General features: G+C 47.8%; 1 protein-coding gene and 1 long non-coding RNA gene across 2 annotated transcripts in view; one reads left to right on the top strand and one right to left on the bottom strand.

The window, feature by feature from the left end:
* Positions 1-2,731, bottom strand: part of PTP4A3 (protein tyrosine phosphatase 4A3) — a 45,971-nt gene extending 43,240 nt beyond the window's left edge. The window contains exon 1 of the mRNA XM_055704336.1: positions 2,600-2,731. The gene's annotated coding sequence lies outside the window, so the exon portion shown is untranslated. The remainder of the gene's footprint in view (positions 1-2,599) is intronic.
* Positions 2,732-8,617: 5,886 nt separating this feature from the next.
* The window catches only part of LOC129735715 (uncharacterized), a 42,634-nt gene continuing 35,883 nt past the window's right edge, over positions 8,618-15,368 (top strand). Inside the window, exons 1-2 of the long non-coding RNA XR_008731541.1 lie at positions 8,618-10,010; positions 11,491-11,700. This is a non-coding gene — a long non-coding RNA (uncharacterized LOC129735715). The remainder of the gene's footprint in view (positions 10,011-11,490; positions 11,701-15,368) is intronic.

Here is a 15,368-nt window from a genome sequence, read left to right as displayed (position 1 = left end):
TGCTAAACCCCTGTTTTATTTTAATTTATGCTATAAAAGCACATTACACCATGTCCAAAGACGCTACCACCCTGCTGAGCACGTCTGGATGCTAAACTTTTATTTCCCTATGGCAACGTGTGCCTATTTAAGACAAAACCCAAACCATAATTAAAGTTATTGATAGGAGCCAACGTTTACAGCTTGCTATTTTAATATCAAGTGCTGTTGGATTTCAAGCCACTGATTTCCATCGCTTGCAGGGGATGATTAAGCTGGAAACTTGCCTAAATGCCGGGATTTTACTGACGTTTCTAAAGGCACTTCTACTGTCAAATCAAAGAAATGCACTTCAGAGGCCAATCCCAGTGGATGCTTCTCATCGGGGACCACCTTGACTGGAAGCCGGTAAGTGACTTTTGAGCTATCAACACACACATAAAAATAAACCTAAAATAGCCATAACGAAAGCTTTTTGCTTCTACAGCCTTCTCTGTCAGCAGAGCCAATGGGGTGAAGGCTCGTGGGGCTCCGGTAACATGGCTATTTTCAGCCTCATGGAAGTTAGCCCAAGTATCGCTTTCCCAAAGGAACACGCTTCAGGCTGGAGCACTTACCAAAGGTTAAAAGTCTCTTCCTTCACTTGCTCATGTGTCAAATTTGGTGGCTGCCACCAGCATCTGACATCCCCAAAAAGCAGCCATGTCAGGGACTGTGCTGCAACTGCTCCCACCAGCTAGCACCCGGATGGTTAACTCTAAAGCCCAGTGACAACACACTACATAAGTTCCTGGATATATACAACTATCAGTGCAGAGTATTGGCGGGTGTACAAAGCCATCAACTTTAAATCCACCTGTAGCATTTTCAACATATGCTATTACCACTGATACACCCAAAAATTAGCCGTTATTATAAAAGCGGAATTTAAATCCAGCTCAGAACACGGTAGGGAGATTGATGATACTTAATATACAAAAAAGTCACCAGCCCCATTTATCCACGCTAATAATTTTCCACTGCTATCAAGAAATACATAACTTCATTAAGTCTGTTTTCTTGCTGATCCTCCTTTAGCAAGAAGTATGCATGTAAACCCAACCCAGCAGCTCCAGACGCTTAGTCGCCCCGTTTATGTTTCAGCTCCTTTGAGCAGAAAGATGAAGCCATAACTGAATTAACTGGAAATTGGCAACAGCACAAACTTGCAGATTCCAGCTAATTGCTTGGATTAGTAATTCCAGTCGCATGCAAAATCCACCTTACCTACGGCAGAGAAAGGCATTGCATGGGGTGTCCTCCTGCTATGCAACCCACCTGCTTGCGCAATGGGGCCCACCAGCCTCCCAAAGCCCCCAAGCCACAGCCAGGCCTGCGAAAGGCTCGTTAGCCCGACACAAACATGCTCAAATATGGTCCAGGAGAGGCTGTCACCACTGCAACTGCTGATGCAGTGACCGCAGCCCTGTCCATTTGACACTGTTTTCTTGCAGAGGTGGGAAATGTCCACTGGGATGGCAAGACTGGACAGCACAGAGTACACGCTTAACCCTGGGGGCCCCTGCAACACAGAGGCCTGCGTCCGGCCTCGTGCAGGTGGTGAGGCCCCTTGCAGCCCCGAAGTGTTCATGTCCGCTGCTTTGCCCTCTGCATCACACCCAGCGTGTAGTGCAGCGAGCCGTGTGCCTGTCAGGGTGCTCCGCCGCTCGGAGCTGCCCCGGTGGTGTGCACACTGCCCTGACGGGGTGCGTGCGTGACCGCAGCATCGCCCACGGCCTCCTCACCCTGCATGGTGCAGAACTCTCCTCTGTTGCTAGAGGGATGGCTGCACTGTGCACTGCCCTGCTCGAGCCCCACTGCTGCTACCAGCATTAGTGCGCTGTGCAAGGCTGAGCGGGACCCCCCTTACCGCTACCGGGGTTACTGCACGGGGCACGCTGCACACCGCCCCCACCCCTGCAGCTACCGGGGTTGTTGCACCGGGCACCCCACGCACGACCCCCCCCCCATGCCACTACCGGGGCTGGAGCACTGGGCACCCCACGCACAGCCCTCCCATAGCACTACCGAGGTTGCTGCACTGGACACCCCGTGCACGGGCACCCCCACGCCGCTACCGGAGTTGTTGCACCGGGCACCCCGCGCACGGCCCCCCGCCATGCAGCTACCGGACTTACTGCATAGGTCACCCCGCGCACCACCCCCCCGTGCAGCTACCGGGGCTGTAGCACCGGGCACCCCACGCACGGTGCCCCTCATCGCGTCCGGGGGTATCGCACCGCGCCGCGCACGCCGCCCACCCCCGCCGGGCCAGCAGCGTGCGGCGCCGTGCGCGGGCCTCCCCCGCACGCTGCGATCGCCCCACGCCGCGGCCTCCCCCCGCCGCGATCCCAACCCGCCCCCGCCACGATCGCCCCGTTCCCGGCCTCCCGGGCCGGGGGAGGAGGGAGGGGGGGTGGGAATCGCCTCGCGCCCGGCCTCCCCCGCGCGGTGCAGCGCCGGCCCCGCGCTCCGCTCGGCGGAGGGCAGCACGCGGCCGCCTCCCGCCCATATCGTTGCGCGGGCGACCCCACGTGCCGCCGCCTCCCCCCGCGCCGCCGCGCCCGTCCCGCGCACTGACCCGCTCGCCGGCTCCGGCCGTGCCGTCCCGCTCCGCGCCGCGCCGCCCGCCCAGCCCCGCTCGCCGCCGGCGTCACGTGGCACCGGGGGAGCCAATAGAGAGGTCGGAGGGGAGATGGCTGGGCTGGTGAAGGGGTGGGGCGGGGCGGCAGGGGAGGGGCTGTGCGGTGGGCGGGGTTGGCGAAGGGGCGTGTCCTCAAGGGGATTGGGTGGGGCCAGGTGAGGGGGCGCAGTGGGGCGCGGGGGATGAGGTGAGTGTGGCACGGGAGGAGGAAGAAGAAGACGAGGAGGAGGAGGAGGAGGAAGAAGAGGAGGAGTAAGAGGAAAATGAAGGCGAGGAGGAAGAAGAACAGGAAGAGTAAGAGGAAAAAGAATGTAAGGAGGAGGAAGAGGAAAAAGAAGAAGACGAGGAGGAAGACGAAAAAGAAGATGACGAGGAGGAAGAAGAGGAAAAGGAGGAGGAAGGAGAAGACGAGGACAAGGAGGAAGATGAGGAGGACAATGAGTAGGGCAGGGAGGGAGGCCTGGGAACAGGGGCAGGGGCAGGCAGCGCAGGCCTGGGCTTGGTGCAGCAGTACACCCCTTTACCACAGGCAGTACTGGTGGGGCAGAGGCCCATGAGGGCCCCCGCAGGCCAGGTGGGGTGCAAAGAGGTCGCTCATGGCTGAAGTGCTATAAAGGATATATTTAACAGCTCACTGTTAGCAGTGCTCAGTATATGCGAGGCACAATGGTGCCACCCAGGAGGTTGCTGCCCTGGGGACTGGCACGGTTCAGAGCTGCCATTGCTCAAGCTTTTCAACTGAAGACCTCACCTCAGGTTGTCAGCCTTTGTGGCTATAAATCCCTGCATAGATCTATGGAGTAAAGAACTACCGTAAATTCAAAGGAGTAGGAACAGAGCACCTGATGTCAGCACAAGTTGCAAGTTGCTTCTTTTCATTTATTTCTGATTTATTGAGGGCTGTTTTAGCAGAAGTCACTGCAGAGGCAGCCAAGGGCTTCACAGACATTAAAGGAGTAGTAGGATAGGGTTTTTGGGGATGACAAACAGGCACAGAGGAATGAAGTGATTCCTTAGGAGTCATACACAAATACGTAGAGATAAAGGGACAGCAGCTGAGTATCAGGAGATCCTCAGATGTATTTGCATTTCAAGGATGTTTATTACTCATCCCTGAAAGGCACTCAAATGGTGCCCTCTGAACTAGAACCATTTGACAGTGTTTCTAAGATGGTACTCTGTTGAAAGGGCCAGAAGTCCTTTGGTTAAGCACTGGCCTGTCACAACCTACAGCAAGTCCTCCAGCAGAACTTGAGAAAGCCTGATTTGGCATAGTGAGTGTTTCCAAAGAAAAAAGAGGAAAGAAAAGGTTCAGAATTTCTTAATGCAACATATGGGAAAAAAAAATTGGTAAACAAGTCAATTTTTCCAAGGTTTCTTAATGCAATGAATCTTATCCAACTACAGTGTATATGTGTAAATACATAAAATGGATCCTTTGCTAAAACTTTTGGATATGTTGACCAATTTCAAAAGATATTAGAGACATTTCATTTCTGCAAATCTGGAAACAGGCAGCTGGATAAAAGGGTTATCCATCAGCATGCATAGCTCTCTCCTTCCCCTTCCAGTCTCAAAGCAGAGGCATAGTGTACGCTTAACCTTGGTTAGACATCAGCAAATTCACACCTTGCAACAGACATCTGCTGAAAACAGAAAGAAAACTGTTACTTCCCTTGCTATTGACATTTAGGTTTTGCTGTTTGACTCCCTGCTACCTTTTCTAAGTGAGAAAATTATCTGTTATTCACATCAACGTTTTTAATGAAATACTCAGAGCGTAACTTTCGGTGGTGCTAGAATTGGTCTGGCAAAGCTTAGCAAAAACTCTGGAGGGCAGAAGGCCTCCTGCTATTGCTGGTGATGGTAGGACTGACTGAGAAACCCGCCTGCAAATGCTTTCTTTAAAAGCAAAAAGTTGAAAACTGAAACAAACAAACAAAAAATCCAGCACAAAGAAAAACAACTTCACAGCTGCTCCAGTTGGTTGGGTATTTTTGGTCAAATCCTTTCTTGTTAAAACAGCATGACCCCTTTCCCTTCCATGGGGATTCCCAGGCATGATGGGGAACTGAATTTGGCTCTGAGGGAATACGTTTGTTTTTCTGTATCCTTTACTCTTTCTGAATATGATAGGCCTGCCTGCCTTTCAGATGCAGCAAATGCCAGTAATCTGTTTTTATTTAGTTGAGAACCTGAGAGTGGTAGTTGGCAAGCTGTTCTTTGCTTACCATTTGAAATGTCACATGGCAAATGCTCGTGCTTGAGCACAATCTCAGCTTGACAGCTCTGGCAAAAGAAAAAGGGGCAACAGCATGAGCCTCCACCACATCACTTCAGAAGTGCCTTCAAAACCAGCTTGATCCCTCTTGCATGGGTGAGACCGAAGGCTTGCTGTGCTTAAGAGTGTAGCTTCTTGGACAAGGGTGTAAATTCATACCAGTTTTGCTGCTGCTCTTTGGTAGGGGAACTTTCGTTCCGTTGTAAGCCTGAGAGAAAATGGAGGCATTAAAAATTGATATGCAACACAACTGAGGAACACCTCAGGTCTCCTAGCAAGCCTGAATCCATCTTCAGTCAAGCCCTTCCTCACTTCTCTGTATTTTAGAGAAACGGGCAGAGAGAAATGTTTCCACAATTGGGTCACTGCCTTAAGAGGATCAAATAGGCTTCACATTAGCTGTAATTTGCTGAATTTGAATGGATTTTCAGCATAAATATCAACAATCTCCTGTGCACGTTAGCATCCTTGAGCATGTATTTCAGTGCATTACACTGAAAAGCAATGTGGAAGGACAGTAACCTCTGCACAGATACTAATCCCAGAGAGCTGTATTTGCCTTAGTGTTAGTGGAAAGCGTGGCCATGTTTTAATGTGTGCTTGTCAAAGTGCTTTTGTTACAGCTAGGACACTTTCCTGGATCAAGCCCATGCAGTCTCCATGTTTGCAGAAAGGATGGAAATGCAACCCATACGCCTGCTTTGTCTGGGTTTCTGTAATCTGTTTTTTCCATGGACTTTTCCTACCCATTCTACCATTTCCATTTCAGCCAAATGCAGCTTTCTTCAAGCTAGGGCACCATTAACACTGAACTGACAGAAAAAATTGCTCTCTTTTTTTGCCACCTGCAGATAACACTTCTCACAGCTGCTCTGTTAGAGACAGAAGCAGCAGAAAAGTGGTAATTCTGGGTTGTAAAGGTTACAGGAAGAACCACTCCAGGGTAGGAAGTGAAACATGAATTCTTGATATGCTGTGTCAGTATTAATGTGCCAGCACTGATGCCTCCTTCCCATCCACCAACTGTTTAAACTGAAGTCGTCTTCCACTGAGTTTCTCAGCCACTGGAGCTCGTGTCTTGACTCTCTTCACCAGGTACTTCTGCTCCTTTGGTGAAGCAGTTATTACATCATGTTCCTCTGGGACTTCAACATCTGGATGAGGTTTCCAGCCCTGGGTGAGTCACCAGCCCTAACACAGACATCACATTCATCTGTACTACGAGTGACATGGGTTTCTCCAGCTTGCAGAGGTCCCAGAAATTGCTGTGCATTGATTGGTGGATGCTTTTTCTTTCTGGGAGAGATAAGAAAGTAAAAAAAAGGAAAAAGAAGGAAAACTTATGCAATGGTTCTGAATCAGATTTTATTTAATTTTTTAAGTTAGCTTTTCCTCCAGGAGAGGCTCAAAATAGAACACTTAACTCTTCAACAGGAGTCATTTAATAGCTGGACCAGCACCTGGAATTCACTTAAAGGCACTGACTAATTCAGCACATGAGCGAAACTGAAGTTCATTCATATGTGGTAACGCCTTTCTTTTTCCCACACTCATCAAAACCTTGTTTGCCTACTTCACAGATTCCCCAGGTTTTAATAGCCAGTGAAGACTTCAGAACAGAAAGAGCTGGGCCCAGAGACTAAGAGGTTGCATTTGCATGTAAGAGAGATGGGGTGGCTATAAAAGGATCACTACTGAGTGCTGCAGATAGCCTGACTTCTTGCAGCTGCCCTCCTACACAGCTGAAGCTCAGTCCTGCTTTCTCAGGCACATGGTGTAGTCCAGGGCTTTCATCTGGGCTGAGAACATGGTTAAATCCTTGCAGGCACCACAACGTGGAATGGCATTTTAACCACATCAGGGAAGGCAGGATGGGTCTCCAAGGGCAGGGCTTCTTCACATGCGGTCCCTGCACTACTGGTGGTCCCTAGCATGCCTGAAGGTGGTCTGCAAAATGATTGCAATTAAGAAAACAAAACCATACACATTGCATTCCCATGACTGCAAGCCAGCAATCAGAAAGGAGGTGAAGTAACAGTAATAGATAAACATTTTGCCTTTTAGGTCCCAGTGACAGTTCTTTCAGTGGTGCTATGGTCCTCAAGTTTTGTCCTTTTTTATGAAAGAAGGTTAATTGTTCATTTGGTTTAAGGAGGTTGGTGAGGGTTGGCTGGTTGCCCTGCTTCATCTGGCACTGGAAACCTGGGCTGATACATGCTGCAAGAACCCTGCTTGCTGCCAGAAGTTACCTGCAGCCAACCCCACACACCTATTCAAAGAGCCTACGTTTTCCTCATTAAAGGACATACTTGCATAATCCTCCTTGTGTGATAAGGAGCAGTGCCTACTTTCTGTCACACACCCAGGCCTCCAGACTTAGCCAGGCCTAAGGAAAGGACTATTCTGTGTAACCAGCTCTACCTGGGAGTGTAGACACATCCTAAGGACATGATACTATCAGTGTGGTGGGGGAGAGGGTGTGCCTCAGGCATCCAGCAAAGCACCGTGACTGACAGGCCGGTGTGGAGACAGCAATTGGGAATGGGTGAGAGCCATGGAACTCAGAAATGTCTCCGTGCTTCAGAGGAGTTTCCTTCTTGGTCCCATGAGAAAAAAAAAAAACCAAAAAACCCCCAAAAAAACAAAACAAAAAACACCACCAAAACAAAAAACACAAAAAACACAACAGTGCTTCATTTCTTTAGGTTGGGATGACTTTGCTGTCTACCCTGGGAAGGATTTTCAAAAGGTCCTGGTGAAAACCAACTGAGGGAAGGGAGCTTGCCCACCTTCATCTTAACCTTGATAATGAAGTGTCTGAATTACAAGCTGAACCTCAAGTAACTTGACCTAGCACCATCCAAAGCCAGCAGAGTCCTAAAGCTGTACATGGGGTAGATCCCTGGCTCCAGCTCTGATTTGTTCTCCTACGAGATCTGTAGGGTCTTACTTGGCTGGGCATGCATTCATCCCTGTATGAATGCTCTTAGTATAGATGAAGGCATCTTGCTGGGGTTTGGCTTAGACCACTTTGGTGGAACCTAGAACTTTGGTAAAAAAACAAGCACCTGGAGCAGGATCTGGCCTTTCCAAGGAGGTTTGGTTGCATTCAGTTATGGATGTGAAGTAAACTCATGGTTTCTGGGTTGGCAGAGGATGAATGAATCAGTTTGTGTTTGGGGGTTTGGGAGTTAACAGGGCTGTTTTTCCCTTGGAGAAGTGCTTCTGTTGATCCACCACAGGTCTGCACTGTTCCAGGAGACAATAGTGATGAGTCTTTAAGCTTAAACTGGAGAGGTTCCTGCTTTCAGCCCTTATGGGCCCTGGTTTAATACTGGTGGTGGCAGCAGGGTGAGCAAGCCGCCTGCTAGCTTCCTCTCCATTTCACAGAAAGTGGAGGCAGGCAAAGGTTAAGTGACTTTCCCAAGGTCATGTAGGAAATTGATAGGGCAGAAGGCTGGTCATTAAGACATCCTTTCTCCAGAATATGACAAGAGATGGACCAGAGGTACAGAGAAAGAACCGGACTTGCCCAAGGTTGCGGGATCATCCCACCTCCTGAGGCACTTGCCCTGGCAGCAAGATTATCACATGCTTCCCATATCCCCACTGCAAGAGGTGAATGGGAAGGGGTGTGGGGGGGAAACGAGCCAGTTGCTATTAATTCAATTGAGCTTGACTGGACATGCACAAGCAATCTGGAGAAGGAAATAGTTCTAGTTCTGTCTGGTTCAGCAGAAACTCCGCCCACTGAAGCTTTCCGGCAGGAAATCAAGTTACAAACATTACATGATCTGAGCAAATTCTCATACACTGATCCTACCCTGGGGACAGGACACTTTTGTGAGCTGCTTATTGAGGCTGTAGTTTTAGATACCTTAACCCTTTCTGGAGTGTTACTTTGAGGGCATCACAGCTTCTTGTGCTGGCCAGACTGTAGAGATGACAAGCGAGAAGAAAACAGATTTGCAACTGTTAGGGTCATTCTTCATCAGTAAAGAAGTCCTGAAAACTGTCTTTATGTGGAGGAAAGAAGGGGAGGGCTGGGGAGTCTTTCTTCTCCTTGCTTTTCCTACTGAAAAATTGAGATCTGTTGACAATATGTTTCCTGGAACACCCTAAAGATGACCAAAAAACGTGTGGTTTCTGGCACCAGCCTGACTGTACAAGTGAAACCTCTCAATGGAGAAAGGAACCAAACTGTACTTGGACTGTTTCAGACCCATTGTTTTTTATTAGCAGAAATGCCTGAAAAACAATAGCAGAAAAACTGCCATTGTGAAAATTCCAACACCTACTGCTTCAGCTAAGGGTTAAGATAAATTGTAATCTGCATGTTTAAACGGTATAATGAACCTTAAGGAAATAAACCTTGATGCTTGCTAACAGCCCTGAGGTTTAAAATGAAAAAGCATAAAGAGGAAGGGAGCTTTTCTTTTCACAGAAAAGGGAGCAAAAAGGACCACAGCTCTCATTTTCCTCTTTGTCCAATTACCAGCAATGGAGACGAATGTCTGAGAAAAAGAGGAAAGTGGAAGCTGCCTGCAGTGATAGCACGGCTGTTTTTCATGATGGTTGTTTCTGGGGACTCGCAGCCCCTTAGCACACTGCTGGAGAGTGGGAAGGTGGGGATGGCCCCTGCTAGCAGTGCTTCCCGCCGGAGCTCGCGGTGTGCCATGTCTCGGATTTCCTTTTTGTTTGTCTGAGAAGCAGAGCATCCCCTGATGAAGGTCACAGCTTTGATCGCCATGGCTTGCTCTTGTGTTTATGGATGGCCATTATTAGTAACACATTCTAGTGTATGCACTACTCTGTGCCTGCCCTTGTCTGACTGCAAGGGAGCAGAGGCAGGATAACAAAAGAAAGTATAAATAGTGTCTTTTTAAAAGCCTGTTAAATAGAAATAGACTTTTAGGGAGGAGAGAGAAAGAGTGAGGCGTGTTACCATAGTAATTGCCAATGGTTTATTTAAGAAGGGCAAAGAAACAAACACCACAAAAAGGCGAAGTCAAGAGAAGTTGAAGATTGCTGAAGGAATCTGTCAGGATACAGACATGGAGGGGCCAGGTAAGAGCAATGAGCTTCTACTAAAGCTGTGCTGAAAAAAATCATCCCACTTTACCTCTTGCAAAGTGGTCTGGAAAATGTTACTATGAAATGTGCATTTCCAGTTAGGGAAACTGTTTCCAGCTTTTTGGGGGATGGATGGTGGGGAAATGTGTGAGAATAAATGTCATATTGGTGAAATCATCAGGAGCAAAGGGTCCCGTTACCTCTGCCTAACCTGAATACACTTAGTGGCAAAGCCCAGCTACTGCTTGATCTTAGACATCCTGTCTTGATGTTAGAGGAATAGGGGAGGATATTCCCTCATGTTGAAGTTGGAGGAGTATTTTTTTAATTATTATTTCTGTAGGTTCAGAACCAAATTCAGCCTTGACATAGGTATATCTGAGAAGTAGGCACTGCTGTGTTTTTGATCCCGTTCCTCCATCTGGATCAAATATTTTGAAGACATTGCTTCTTTAGGTAGCTCTTGCATTTCTTTCTCCAAAGTCAGGTCATTGCAGCAGGCAGAAGCGTTCAGGTTTCCTCCACTTCTTCCTTCAAGCCCCCACTCCTTAAAGGAATATCACAGTAAGCTTTAATCATAGCATCAGAGACATTTTGGGCTGGAAGAGATCATCCGCAACAGAAATAAGTGGCAAAGTCATGCAGTTTGCAAGGCAATTTTGCAGGGTTCCTGGAAATGACTAAGAGATCAATTGATCAAACAGATCAGGGATTGTGTATTCTTTGTGTGTGTTGTAAATGCAGGGCCAGGAGCATGGCTGAAAACTGCAGCTCAAAGCAACCTTACCTTGCAGAGGGCCAAGAGCAGAGACATCTGAGGGCTGGCCAGAGTAGGTCTGATTGGCTTTAGTGGTCCGATGTGTTGCTGTAAAAGAATGGTTGCACTGTTCTGGCCCTTGCGAGTAGTTGCTGCTCCTGATCGGGGCAGAGCTTGCCTGTGTCTGCATCAGCCACATGGCTTGGAAGCTCTGGCTCCATTTCTGACCTTTCCATAGCATAGTGCTGTGGAACCTCGGGTCACTTCACTCCACTAGATCTGCTTTTTCCCACCTGCAGAGGCAGAGACCACGTTTCCATTTTTGTGCCCTGCCTCAGAGGTGTCTGGGAGTGGGAATATCTTCCTGTTTGTTGGTACAGTGCTAATCAAAGGAGGAATGTGGTCAAGAGAGGGTTTTCAGGGTCTCTCACAATGTCAGCTATTAAATATTGGATCTGTATGTCCTTTCCTGTGTGCATAAGCAACATGGGAATCATTTTTATTGTTCCTTTACCCCCAACATGAAAGCTCTCATTGGGTCCGGAGCAAACACCAAAGACTGAAAATGTTGGCAGCTGTGATGAGCAATGGTGCTGTCTGCCTTCCCTTATCCCATCTGCTATCTTGCTTTCCCCTCAAATGTTTTTGCTCAGATTATGTATTTCATAGGTAAAATGGACGATTGTAATGACTTGCATTCATTCTCCCTGTGCTCAGGAGGCTACATCCTGCCTGAAGACTGCCTTGTGCTAAATGCTGCACGTTCACAGGACAGAAAGATGTTTTCTGCTCTGAAGAGCACTTTAACACAAGAAAAGAAACAGCAGATGGAAAAGCAGGTGTGATGGTACCCGGAAATACTGCAATGGGACTGTTCCACTCAGCCTTAAAAGCTCAAAGACCAGAAGCAACTCAAAAGTTCCTGAGGTTGGGTGTTTTTTGCTGTTTTGTTTTTAATCTTTTAGTTTCTAAATCAGTGTAAGGATTTCCCAGTTCCTGCCTCATAATTTAGAAAACCTCAGGGCTGGTACTACTGGAAAGTTCAAACAGCAGAGAAGCCATAAAGAGAGAGCAAGCTTCCCTGTGAGGAAAGCTAAGAATTGAAAAAAATGTTAGTTTCTTCTAAAAACTGCACTAGCAACTTTATCAGGGAGAGGGAGACAACTGCAAGTCTCCTGCCTCTGCAGTGGAGGGCAGATGCTGTGGACTTTCCTGTCCTATTTGGCTTCATGATACAATGTAAAGCCATACTGTGTGTTCACAGAACAGAGCAGGAGACTTTTAGTTGCGTTTTATCAAGAGGTTCCTTCCTCTCACTGAGAGGGAGATAGACCCTTTTAAAACTCTAGAGTATGAGCTGAAAGCCCTGTTTCTCCTCAGAATAATCCAAAAGATTGTCCTCAATTTCCTTCTTCAACACCCCTCTGCTTGATGGGTGCATTGCCGCGGCAGTACCACAGCTCCTCCACTTTACTGATTCCCTGGATGAAATTTGATGCACAGCTTGAAAGGCTGATGCCTCTGTGAGCCCATTAACACAGACATGTTTGCCAGGGGATGGAAATGATTTCATCAAAAAAAGGCCCTAGGTTACCTAACTCAGGCCAATTTTTGTGCAAAACCAAACCTACGGGTGACATACTTATTTATAGGGTTTGAGCTAAATTCTCTTCATTTTCTCCCCCTGAGCAAGAGGCAAATTGGAACTTGACTGCTCCACTTTCCACATTTCTTTGACCCTATGGAGAGTTATCCCATGTGTCCACCCATGCATGAGAAATTCAGGGTGAGCATTTTCGGAAGGTTTCACACAGCCTTTGATGTCTCCTAGCCTGGGAAATTGGTCCTCCTCCTGCTTCCCAGCTTGGAAGGTCTTACTGTGGTATCTGCAAGAGATAACGCTCCCTGCTCCCTTTTGCTGTCTGCACTCTAGGCCAGTCTGACTGCTTGCCTCTCTGCTGCGGGACTGCAAAAGGGGTATTTTCCTCCAGATATAGCAGAAGGACCTTCTTGGAGAGGCTGGCGTGCCTGCAGAGCTGGGCAGTCTGCACCACTCCTCTCCTCTCTTCTCACAGAGATTGAGTTATGCCAGGCTTTGACCTAAGTGAAACTGCTGACGGTCACAGGGATTTGACTAATCTCCTTAGGTCGCTGTGAAATTTGAGATTCCTTTTAGGGAATAGAATTTTTTTATGATTTTTTTTTTTTCCCTTTGGGTAACTTGCAATGTAAAAATAAACTGAAGCCCACGGTGGGAGATTAATTTCCTCCTGAACTCAGGAAGGGCAGTCAGTCAACACAAGATCCTCCTGGCCCATCCCAAGAGGACGCTGCTCCTGGATTCATTCCTGGAGACAGCTGCTGTCCGACCTTGCTGTAAGACTTCCTTCCCCAGTGCTCTCCTGGCCCTGCCATAGCCCCATGGGGTCTCAGTGCAGCCCATGGGCACAGCCCAAGACATTTCCTTCCCTCCTGGCTCTGCTCTGCCTCAAGAGCCCTCTGCTAGCAATATTTCTGGGGGTGGGAAGCTGAAATGATAAAGTCCTGATTTCTAGTCACATTTGACCTATCTCCTAATGAAGGGAGAAACCCCATTTCCCCTGGTATCCAGCCTCTAGGGGCTTATGAGTAATTTTGCCTCCATCCACATGTCTCTTTGGAGAGCCTCTTTGCAGCCTGGCTTTGTAGCCTCCTCCAAAGGTAATTGTGTCTTTTCCATGCAGAATACCCCACTCCTGTGGCTCTACCCATCAATCCTGCTGCCAGCATGCTCCCACCCTTTCCAGAACATGGGAGGGATTGCACCATGCTCATAATACATCTCCTAGTTGACCATCATTAGCAACCATCCTGGCTCTCTGATCCTTCCCGACCCAAATGACATTTCAGGGCAGATTCGTTATTATAAACTCCTCAAACATCCTGAAAAGAGTAAGTTTGGCATTGTGGTCTTGCACCTGAAACATTGCAGAAACACTAGACCCACCTTCTATGTGGAGGTTTGTACGTGGGTCTTTGTGGCAAAGAAACCTCTGCAGAGCCCTTAGTGCATATGGTTGCTGCACAATGCTAGTATTAGTCAAATAATTAAGAACTGGTTGCTCACACAAATGCCAGAGCCCAGCTCGTTTTTGCTGTGCTCCAGGGGTTCCCTTTTTCTAGACATTCCCATGAATTAAGCTGAGCAAGCTGGCAGGGGAGAAACAGTCTCTGAATGTTGGCATGAAAAGCCTTACCACAAATTCAGCTGTCATTGTCCCTCTGCTTTGAAAGTTTTAAGCCCTTCAGTTAGGGAGAAATGACAATACCCAGAATGGGATCCCTTTGCTCTTGTTTTGGCATGTAAAATGGAGCTGTCTGACTTCAGATGGGCTAGTTAACCTTCGGCTCCCTTTATTGCTGATACAGAGAAATAGGAATAACCAGAGTGTGAGTCAATCTACAGTAGTATCTGAGAGAGGTCAAGTGGATCACAGACTGTAAGAGAAGCTGAAGCTGTGTGGCCAGATGCAATGTTCTACGTTTTAGATGTCTAAATGTAAGTGAGATAAATTCCACTCCTGTGACTCAGGTGGTTGATTGCACAATACAATGACAAACTGACCACATTGAGTAATACAGCTGTGATTTCATGACTTACTTTCAGCACTGACTTTTTTCCTGCCTGTGTAAAGGTACAGCACTGTCCTGTTGATTAATTTCTTAGACCTCAGTGGCAGGACTATACAAAGTAGCTCTAGCTGACCATTGAGCACATGCTTGTCTTCTGGGGGAGCAGTTATGTGGCCTTACCTTGTGCTTCCTGATTGCTTCTCTCAGACAAGACGTCTTTGAATTAATAAAAGTTCTAATGGGTAAAGTTGCAGGCAAAGTCTAACGAGCTCAGGACTGCAGTGTTGAGAGGTCAAGAACAGGCTGAGGGCTTGTGTTGTCTGGGGAAGCTGCGGAACAGGGCCTAGGGTAAGGGCAAGGAGGGAAATGGGGTGGGGATGAACATGTGAACATGGCTCATTTCAAAGACAAAGAGCACCTAGCACAAAATAACATGAGAAAACCCTAGAGTCATGGAAGATGGGGCTGAAAGGTAGACTTGGAGGGACCATGTAATCTACCCCAATACAGGAGGTCATATCTAAGTTTCTAATCCCAATCAATGAAAGAGAAAGGTGATTTTGCTAGAAGGGTGTAGAGACTCTCCTGCTTGTTTCCTGATGTCTTGGATCTGTGTCCAGTGGTTCACGTCATTTATTGTGCAATGAGAAGTGTTGCCTCCCTGTGAGCTGCAATGCTGCGGGTTTTATTCTCCCTCTGCATTACTAGAAGTTCTTCTATTAAAAGTTTTCCCTAGAATTCCCTGGCTAGATTATCCCTAGAAATCATCAGCTGGGAAGCAGGATTAACAGTCGGGTCCTCCTTCTCTGAACCTCAAGAGGCTGTCATTGATGCCACACTGCTCTAGGATCCTGCTTCCCCAGTGGGAATCTGTTTCTTGTTCCCTGTGACATGATGCAATGCTCTGCATTTGAGATCTGAAATAGATGTGCCAGACTGTGACAGGGAAAAGTGCCTTGGGCAGGACAGATTGGAGAGGGTTG

The sequence above is a fragment of the Falco cherrug genome, chromosome 3 (genome assembly GCF_023634085.1).
Source record: "Falco cherrug isolate bFalChe1 chromosome 3, bFalChe1.pri, whole genome shotgun sequence".
NCBI lineage: Eukaryota > Metazoa > Chordata > Aves > Falconiformes > Falconidae > Falco > Falco cherrug.
The sequence above is the reverse complement of the archived record's forward strand: the minus strand, read 5'-3'. Positions and strand labels throughout refer to the sequence as shown.